The following is a 10,919-nucleotide window of genomic DNA, read 5'->3' on the forward strand; positions in this document are numbered from 1 at the left end:
TTCAGTTTTTACCGCAGCTGTCTGCTTCTTGTGTGGAACACGAGGCTCAGACGTTTGCCTCCTCTGTAACCTGGGGAATGTCAGAGGCAGGTAATAAATGTTGTTGAAGCAATAACCTAAGACTCTTGTCTCAGAGATGCCAGCCTTGAGACCAGGTACTATGTAGAAAAAGAATCCTTTTTGCTTTTGGAAATGATGTTTAGATTTGAGGGTTGGGTTGTTATGGTGTCTGTATCTGTATATTCAATTCCAACATGGTAGAGGTGATTGTGGGGGAAGGAAAGGTTGATATGGCTAAATGGGTCGTTTTTTCAAGGGTTTCAAAAGTTCTTTTTTCCCCCCTTAATTCTGAAGCACCTTGAAATATCACAATGCTAAATGAGGCTCTCCCAGTGTAGCAGTTTTTCAGGCTACACTTAAAAAACCTCTCATGCCCATCGCTATTAGCTATTATCAAAGTTAATTTTTAGAAGCCACCTTTGCAAGTCTCAAACATGTGGCTTACTAAAAGAGAAAAGCCATCAAATAGCATAAGTCATGAGTGGGAGGGACAGTGCTTCAGCTGAGCAATCTCAGCCAGTGATGGGTAAAGCTACAGGTACACACTTTTTGATGTATTCTCCCTTGTCTCAAGAAGGTCAGCAGAACTTGCCTGCTAGGGCTTAACAGCTTAGACCTGATGGTGGCTGTTTGGTCTTCATTGAACACAAATAAATCTCCTCTTAGCATTAAGCCAACTAGCTTCAATACAGTTGTGGTTTCTGTGACAGCAAAGCAAGTATATTGTGGGGCACTTCAATGAGCTGATAAGATATAAACCACATTCAAGTCATTGGTTTTGATCTTGTAGCCCATCTGGCATTTTATTGGAGCTGTTAAGAAGTTAAATGAACATACTTTCGTTCCCAGGATCCACCCCACTCCCCAAAGATCAGCGGCCTTGCTGCCTTGGCTGATCTCCAGTCTTGGTTTCAGCCTTAAGGCCGTGCAGGTGGGGATCGGGGATTGGGCAGCAGTCCAAGACAATGACAGGGAGAAAGGAGATGCTGTGAGAGCCTCCCCAGGGTCAGGCAGGAAGGCCTGAGTGGGATGTTGGGGGAGGGCACGAATACCCAGCCACGCCAGGGGTGAGTGCGGTGGGGGTGGGGGGGGAACAGTCCTCAGCCCCGTATGTCAAGTACAACATTGTCCCCCATTTACCCGGCATGAATGGGGACACAAAGTTGTTCTGATAATGAGCATAATCACTGGTTAGGTGTTGACAAATTAGGTACCATTTTTCACAGACATTAAAAAAACATACTGCCCAAAATAATATATATATAAAGGAAACTGCTCCCAGGCAATGCCCATAATTAACATTAATGTGTCAGCTGTGGGAAAACCAATCCTGCTGCAAAACTATTTCTGTTTTCAAAAACATTTTAACTTTTTAATGATGATTAGGGGAACTGTGAAGAACATGTAGTAAGAGGAGCCACAGAACTCTTCCAGTGAGAAAAGTGACCTGGAGTGGGGAGGACGATTTGCTTCACTGTCCAGTCACTTTTCCCAAGTACATCCAGGGTTACGACTCTGTCCCAGATAATGGAGTTTCCCAGAAGCCCAGACACATGAATCTCTACCAGCAGGAAGGGGGGTGGGCTGTGAACACCATTGAAATGTTCATATTGTGGTTAGCAAAACATAGAAGAAAGGAAAACCAGGGGCTTGGCCGTTTTCATAAAATATTCCTGAATAGCATGAGCTAACTGTCCAAACTGGGGAACCGTTAGCCTTCTCCTGAACGTGATTCTAATAAATTGGAGTGATTTCTTTTTCTTTTTCTTTCTTTTTTTCCCCAACCTACCCGGCAGTCTATTTCTCCCTTCTGTGTAAGCAGATCCTGTTTTAGGTCAGGTCAGATCTTTGCTCCATAATAATAATGAAGAAAGAGACCCATGCTTTCTTAATTGTAACTTGAGGCTTTCACCAGAGCACAACTAGGAGATGTTTGGAGTTCCAATGTCTGGAAGCCCTCATCGACAGCGCAAAACTAAACGGAAACTTTACTTCCATTCCAGACATAGTTCTGTGTTGTCGATTCACTTTTCTAGAGGGCTGTTAATGGGGTCTTTCATTTGTTTGTAGTTACCACCTTCTCCTTTTCAATTTTCCATCTCTTTTAGAAACCAAAGATCTGAACATGATTTGTATCAACAAAGAGAAAAGGGGCTGGGCTGCTTTCCAAAGGATCTTGCCTGACGGCTCAAGCAAATGTGTGTGGTGTGGTGGAGAGCACAGGACCAGAATTGGGAGAGCCGGGGTCCAGCCCTGGCTTTGCCATTTAGCTGGCTTTGTTTCTGAGAACGAGCTGCCTAACCTCCCCGGGCCTGTCTCCACAGCTGTGGGGATTTGAGGATCAAGTAAGATAATGCATGGGAAAAAGCTGGAAGTACAACAGCTATAAGAAGCATAAGGTGTTAAGTTTATATTTCCCTTTTTCCCCTCCTTGGGGGAGTGCCTTTGAACAGTCCTATGGGGGAGGACGGGCGGGGGGTGTGGGGAGAGAAAATTCTCCATTCAGGAGAGCCTGCTCTTATTGCTCAGAGAAAGGATTGTAGGGACTTGGCCACTACCTCCCAGATTTCTGAGCCCATCTCCCCCATTCTCAGAATCTTGGATGACTAGGAGTCTGTGCATAACCACCTCACCATCCTACTCATCCCCTCTTCCCACAGGCCCACAGTAACCTGTTTAAAAAAAATACGACAATAATACTGTATTTTCAGGGTTCCACCAGGACTGGAGCCTAGACTTTGAAGACGCAGGTCAAGGATTGAGAGAAGGCAGAAGAGAAGAGAATGAAGGGAAGGAATCACAGGCTTCATGAGGGAGGTAGGAGGAAGAGCAATCTAGAATGTTCTGTGAAGGTTAGGGAGGGAGACTGAGGACCACCAAGAGAGAATGGATCACATGGGTCAATAGCCAACCCCAGGTGAATTTGAATCACCTATCAAAATGGCTTCTGGGAGAAGAAGCTGGATGAGAAGTCACTTTTTCAGCCCCTGTTGTCACTTAACACAACCTACCGCCAGTCCAGGAAGACAAATAATGTGATTAAAGCAACTCTTCCATTTGTGCTGGATCTCAGAGCACAGCACATGTGGAGTACCGAGCTCTCTCTCAGCCCCTGAAGGGTGTTCACGGTTTATAATAGATCACTCAGGACAATGTAAATGTGAAACCCAAGGAAAGAATCTCTAGTTGTGGATTTTGGTGAAATCTGGAAAGAGTGATATCTTGAAGGGTTTGTGTGTGTTGGGGCCGGCTGGGTGGGAAGGGGCATAACTTCCCACAGCTTCTCAAGTCACATCCTCCTCTTACTGCCAGCTGCGCTTAGAACCCTGCAGAGGACTCAGGTGGTCGCAAAGGACTGGCTTGCTGGATGCATTTGCTGAATTCCCACGTACCTGACCCATGAGATGTCCAGTCCTGAAAACACATCAGGTCCCTGAAGAAACAGGGGGCCTCTCCTTGGCTCTTTTAGGATCTCAGGATGATCTAGCAGGGGGTCCACCTCCAACAGTCCTGGAAGAGAAAGAATGGAGACAAGGAGGGCACGTTAATTTTGCTCCTCTTCTCACGGGGCCACTCCTCTGGGGGCATGGTGGGCAGGACCAGCCTTGGGTGGAACTGTGGGATCGGTTTTGATCTCATGTGTTCCCTTTCTGTTCCAAGCTTCACTGTCACTCTCAGTCCCAGCTTCCAGAACAGTTCCTTCGCTGGTGCCAGGGGCTATGTTCTTACTCATTTACATCTCATCTGCTGTTCTTCCCCGTGATGACCCAAGGAACCATCCTTGTTGATGTCTGATCTTGTTGATTTGTTACTTTTGGAAAACTCTCCATTTTGGCTGGACTCAGGCCCCAAGAGAGAAGCTCTCTGAAGAGAGGACAACCTCCATCTCTTGACAATCTGCTCCTGGTGTTTTTCTTTGGCTTCTTTCATTCTCTTGGCCAAAAGCTTAGTATATTCTGTGGCCTCTTTCTTATTTTGCTTGGCATACTGTTTCTTCAGAGTAAACTGACGTTTGTGTTATAGGACATGTGGAGGACCAAGATGCTGAATCTTGGGCAGTTGGGTCCTAGGATGCTTACCTTCTTAGTTCAGGTGCTTTCTCACAACATACTGGTGGACATCATCTTCTTTATATGGAAGAGTCTGTGGATTCTGAGAGAGTCTGGGGGCCCCTGGCAATGAGGCACAATAGTATCAGTGAGTCCAGGAATATCCTTTTCCTCTTCCTTTTATTTTCATAGTAACCAAGTTGAGAGCACTGAGATTGGCACCCACAATGCAACCCCACCCGGATTTGTGCCTTCTTCCCCCGTCCTCCTTGGTCTGCAGCAGGAATGCCCCTTACCCAATAGCAGGTGGACACGGCCAAGGGTTAAGAGCTCCTGCTTCATAGGGAAACCTTGTTTGTCATGGCCACACCTGTGAGGGTGGGAGTTGTGAAGGGGGCTTGTCCTAGACTCCCAAACCTGAGATGGATAAGGCTGCTCTGGTGATACCAACCATTGTGATTAGCTCAAGAACAGCACTTTGGCTTTTTTTTTTTTTTTAATTTGTCCCACTACCTCTGGGGTTGTTGGGAAGATTCGACCCTTAACCCTCTAGAAGGGTATCTGCATTTCTATGTGAGTCTCCCGGGGTGGAGGGTGGGATGGGGTGGAGATGGGAGTAAGTGGGACAGACAGAAGGGGAGAGAAGCCCTTGGCCTGCTCCCCAGTTAGACTCTGTCTGTTGGAAGGCTAACTTAGCAAACAGGATGCTGGAGAGGAATAGCTGAGGAGACTGAGGGAATAAATACCAGGACGGAGTCTCTGAGGACCTGGAAGGATGGAATTCCTATCATGTCCGAAGGAACTGGCACCCTCCCTCAGAGGTTCAGCGTTCCCTCCAGCAAGTCCAAGGGCAGGTCAGTTCAAGAGCCCCACCTCTTCACGGTCTCCATCATCTGCTAATGCAGACTAGCACAGTGCGTGTGGCATGAGCTCTAGAGCTCGACCACCTGTGTAATGTGAGGGCCATTGCTAAACCTTTTCCAAGCCCCTTTCTGAATTTGTAGAATGGATGTAAGAAATAGCACCTACCTCCCAGGGTTGTGGTGAAGATTGAGTAGCTTAACATAATGCCTGGTTCATAGTCAAGGCTCAGTAATGGTAATTTCCAGTCTTGCCCCAATCCACTGCAGCTGTGCTGTCACCTACACCACAGCAGTGAGACAGACAGCTTTGTCATGGTGACAAATGACCTGCGTGTTGCTTGATTCTCAGTCTTCATCTCTATGACAGCTCAGCAGCATTTCATGCTCCTTTCTTAAAACTTTCTCTTGACTTTCACAACCCCTGGTTCATCTCCTTCTTCACCAGTCCTTTTTATTCTTGGTCTCCTTTGCTGATTCCCCCTGCCATTCAATTGCCTAAGGCTCCATCCCGAGACCCCCTTCTCTCCTTCCTCTATTTTCTCTCCCTTGGTGATGTTGAGTAGTCCCAACATGCAAAAATGTCTTCTTCGTATATAAATACCATCTTAACTATGATGATCCCCAAATTTATGTTTCTTTAAATCCCCCCAAACTCCTATTCTGAGCTCCAGACCTGCATATCTGACTGCCTACTTAACATCTCTACTTGAGTGTTGAAACCTGTCTAAACATAAACATGTCCAAAACAGAGCTTTTGACACTTTGTACCCCAAATTTGCTCTTCTACTTGAGAAAAAAAAAAACAGCCCTTGTCATCAGGGAACCAGTCTGACAATTACATGTAGGCCTTACTATTGGTTAGAAGCTGGCCTGGTGTTCATGAGTTGGTCACATTATTCTCGTGTTGAATGTAAACCATGTCACAGAACACCAATATCAGATAAGTTTAATGGCAAAACGTATCTCTGTGATCATGATAAAGTGAGACCAAACAAGACCACTACATAACATTATCTAAGTACAGACACAAACAAGGTCATTGTGAAGCTCGAAAATACCAGACATCCTTTCTTCCCAGCTAACTGCTACTTCTCTCCCTGCTTATAGCTTTAGTCTTCCTTCATTCTAGATAAGAGCTATTAAGATACCTGATCCCAGAATTAGCCTCCCCTCCTAATAGCATCCAATCCAGAGCAAATGATCACTTCCTTGGGCCATTCCCCAAATCACCCAAAAGAAGCTCCAATCCATTAGTAAGTGCTTTCTAACACCTCTTATCAAGACACCCATGATTACCCGTGGTATTAATTCTCCTTCTTGCCATGAATCATAAACCCAATTTGTTCAACCACAGGTTTGTTCCTGGTGGTCTTTGGAGGGTGGGCATTGCCATATGAATCTTCCCTTCTTCTTCTCCTCCTTCTCCTCCTCCTTCTTCTTTTGTAAATGGTACTACCATTATTTATCTAGCTGCTTAGGCCAAAACAGAAGTCACTCTGATTCTCCATTTCCCCTCACCCCTCCATATTCAATTTAGGAGACAAGTCCTTTCAACTGTACTTTCAAAAGGAATTCTACATATAACCATTTCTCATGATCTCTTCTACCACCCTTGTCTGCACCCCATCATTTCTTACCTGGTTTAATATAGCACTTTCTAACTGGTCTTCTTGCCTTTACCTTTGACCCCTTGGAGTCAGTTCTTCACACAACAGCCAGAGGAGTGTTAAAGTATAAAGCAGATCATGTCTCGTCTCTATGTGTCTATGTAAGGACCTCCATTGGATTACCCACACAATTAGAATACAATCCCAACTCTTCCCCGTGGTCGACAAGACCTCTCTAAACCTCATCTCCTGGATACCCTTCCCTCTTGCTCACTAAACTCAAATTACACTAATCTTTTTGTTGTTCCTTGAATGCATCAAGCTCACTCCTGCCTCCTGTGCTGCTTCTTTGCCTGGAATATTCTTCCTCCACATCTTCTCATGGCTGTTTTCCTTCTCTTCATTCAAGTCTCAGCTCAAATGCCACTTTTCCAGAGGCCTTCCTTGACCATCCTATCTATAGTTGTTCCTTTCTCCCAGCCCCCACCCTATTCTCTATCCCATTATCTTGTTTATTTTAATTTCACAGTATGAAGCACTGTCTAAAAATACCATGTTTGTTTACTTACTGGTCTATTACCAGTCTCTCCCATTTAGGCTGTAAGTTTCCATGAAGGCAGGGATTTTCTTCAGGCCAAAATGTAAAAAGTCCACACATTTAAAATATACAACATGAGGGACACCTGGGTGGCTCAGTCAGTTGAACATCTGACTCTTGATTTGGGCTCAGGTCATGATCTTGGGGTCGTGAGTTCAAGCCCTGCATCGGGCTCTGCGCTGGCCATGGAGCCTGCTTGGGATTCTTTCTCTCCCTCTCCCTCTGACTCCCCTTCCCGACTCATGAACACTCTCTCTCTCTCCAAAAAAAAATATTTGATATATATACTGTGATTGATTTTAACATATGTATACACCTGTGAAATCATCACCAAAATCAAGTTAATGAACAGGACATATCAATCACCACCAAAAATTTCCCCTTGATTATTTGTGCCTTTTTCCTGCTGGTCTAGACCAGCAGTGATCTGCTTTTTGTCATTATTGATTAATTTGCATTTTGTATAGAATTCTAGAATTTTGTATAAATGTAATCATGCAGTATGCATTTCCTTTACTCAGCCCACAATTTTGACATGTTGTTGCATGTATTGCTACTTTGTTTCTTCTTATTACACAGTAATTGGAGGATGTACCAAAGTTTATCTATTCACCTACTGAAGGACATCGGGTTGTTTCCAGGTTTTTGCAATGATGAGCTAAGTGTCTATGAATATTTGTAGGCAAGTCTTTGCATAGATATATGTTGAAAGCAGGGATTTTGTGGGTCTGGTCCTTTACAGTATCTCCCATGTCAGGTACTTGCATAATATTTATACAGTATGTGGCAGTTAAATATCTTTTGAATGAATAAGTGAGCCTTCCCTTTTAGCCCAGGTCCGTGGGCATTTCCACTATGCCTGTGGCCACCCAAGAATCCATCACCTCCTTAACTTTTGTCCTAGTCCTGCCTTTCCAATCTGCACCCCCGGGTGACCCCTGGAAGGTGACTATTTCCATGGTTGGCTTGCTGGAGAAACCCTACTCATTGGGTTCACTGCCAATACTTGCTCTCTAGCCTAAACTGGCCCCTCTGGCTGTTCGACAATCCGTTCATTCCTCGCTTGCTGACTCCCTATCACATTCCCTGCAGCAGCTGCTCTAAACTTCCTGCCCTCTTCTCAAGCCCCCAGCCCCATCCTTCCCCCTCATTCTCAGGAGATGACTTCACCTCCTTCATTACTGAAAAGACTGAGGCCAAATGACAGAAGCTTCTTCAGCTTCCATCCGACCCATCTGCACACAGCCATCTCAAACTCTTCCGACACTCAGGAAGACCTGCTCCTTCACCTTGCCAAGGTTAGGCTCTCTGCTGGTGTGCTTGATCCTAGCCCCAGCTATCATGATCTTAGTACTAACAACAACAGCCAAAGAGAATGTATCTCGCTCTGGATATGGACCACACACTGGGCTAAGTACTAAGGAAACAACTATAATATTCACTGAAAAACTATGTCTTTAACATGTATCATTTTTTCCTCAAAGCTTAAAAACCCATTAATTTTTTTTTTACAAAAGTATTGCACACACTAAGGACTTGGCATATGTTACCTAATCTGATCTTCACAGCCAGATTGTAGCATAGTACTATTTAAAACAACAACAACAACAACAGAGAAGAAGACTGGTGATCAGACAAGTAAAGTAAATTCCTTTGGATCATAGAGCTAGTAAGTGGGGAAGCTAGGACTTGAACTAAGATTTAAATCCAGAGTTCTCTCTTTTCTTCTCCCCCCCCTTCTTGCTCTCTCTTTTGCTTTCTTTTCCCTTGAAGTTCAGAGTGTTCTCTTAATCCTACTCCTTAGTTCATGACCTATTAGCACTCCTGGCCACAACATAAAGCAACTATAGGAAAAAGTGAAATAAAGGGGAAGGGGGGCACACTAGAGAAAAACATGAAGGATCTTGCCAGAGAAAGGAGTTGGAACTTCATCCTGTGGCAGAGATTCCTAAACTTTAAGTAAGCACTCTGAGGAGTACTTGTTAGTAGGGCATGTCCCCAGGCCCTACCCTCAGACCCACTGGATCCATGCCTTTGGGGGTAGGCAAAAGTAGAAACATCAAAGATCACTTAGGAGACTCTGATGGTATTCCAGTGGCCTGGACTATGGTGGTAAGCTACGGAGGTGGAGAGATACACATGACGTTTTTTATTGTGATAAAATGAAATCTACCCTTTCAACTGTTTTAAAGTGTGCCATTCAGGGACACCTGTGTGGCTCAGTTGGTTAAGCATCCAAATCTTGATTTTGGCTAAGGTCATGATCTCAGGGTGGTGGGATCAAGCCCTGTGCCAGGCTCAATGCTGAGCATGGAGCCTGCTTGGGATTCTCTCTTTCCCTCTCCTTCTGCCCCTCCCCCCAATGCATGCTCATGTTCTCTCTCTCAAAATAAAGAAATTAATTAATTAGTGAAAGTGTGTGGTTCAGTGGCATTTACTCCTTTCACATGGTGCTCAGCCATGATCCATTTCAGAACATTTACATAGCCCAGATTAGAGAATCTGAAAATGTAGGACTGGGGGGAGAGGTGCTGTATAACCAATGGAATATCCATGGTGAGTGAAAGGGAGGGTCTGGATGGCATACTGATCCAGGTAGTGGTGATCTCCAACACAGACAAATAAATAACAAGCAGGATCTTTCGTGGGGAGAAATGAAGGAGACATGAAGGCAATCACGGACATGGTGAATTTCTTCTGCCCTGATCTTCAGGGCAGAAATATGATGCAACCAGTTGGAGTGGATCTGGAGTGCAGGTGGAAGTTGGGGCCTGGGGGAAGGTGAAGGGGTGCCCGGACTATGTAGCAGCAAATGTTTGCGTGAAGCTCACTGTTTGTCAGACACTGGACTAGGGCACTATGTACATGATCCCCAGGAGTCCTCACGTTACAGATGAGCAAACAGAGGTACAGTGTAACTCACCAGATTTACTAGCATGTGACAGAGAGGAGATTGGAACTCAGGCAGACTGATTCTAGGGTCAGTGCTCATAGCAATTACTTTGTGATGCCTCTCCCAGAGGCCATTTCATCAGCAGAGGGCTAATACTAGAATCTGGGAGGGATAGGGGCAAGGCTGAGGACAGATCCTTAAGGAAAATCTACATCTATGGGGAGGGGGGTGAAAGGCATAAGAGGGGTCCACTGAATAAGACAGAGAAGAGATCAGGAGGGTAACAGGAAAACGGGAAATTTGCAGAGACCAAAGGAGAGGAGCGTTCCAAGAAGGAGGGAGTGTCTGATCCTGCAGATGTGTTATAACTGAGGGGCTGAGAAGAGGACACTGGATTTGCTGGTGATTGTCACTGGTCCCCTTCCAGATGGCTGGTTAGTGGGGAGTAGGGAAAGGGTTAAGGAGTGATTTGGTGGTAGGAACAGAAGGCAACCAGTGTGGGCTGTTCTTGAGAGTCTTGGAAATGAATTGAAGGGGAAAAATGATTGATAAAGTTTTGGAAGGAGTCAGTGCCACCTCTTGGATCATGCAGACAGATCAGACTCCTGTCCTGCCACTTATATGCTGAGTGACCTTGGTTAAGTGATTTAGCTTCCAGGAGCCTCAGTTTGGTCATGGTAATAACAGGGCCTTCCTGTTACAATGGGGTTAGGAAGTGAGAAGATGCATGTACAACATCCATTGATGAGCTACGGTTATTAATTGTTAGATAAATGCCAATGACTCTAGTTCAATGATCTTGAGTATCCAGAAAATTCTGGAAGCCAACCTCTTCAGGGTCTTTGAGAT

Source organism: Enhydra lutris, unplaced genomic scaffold, assembly GCF_002288905.1.
Source record: "Enhydra lutris kenyoni isolate GAN:26980312 unplaced genomic scaffold, ASM228890v2 scaffoldscaffold80, whole genome shotgun sequence".
NCBI classification, from domain to species: Eukaryota; Metazoa; Chordata; class Mammalia; order Carnivora; family Mustelidae; genus Enhydra; species Enhydra lutris.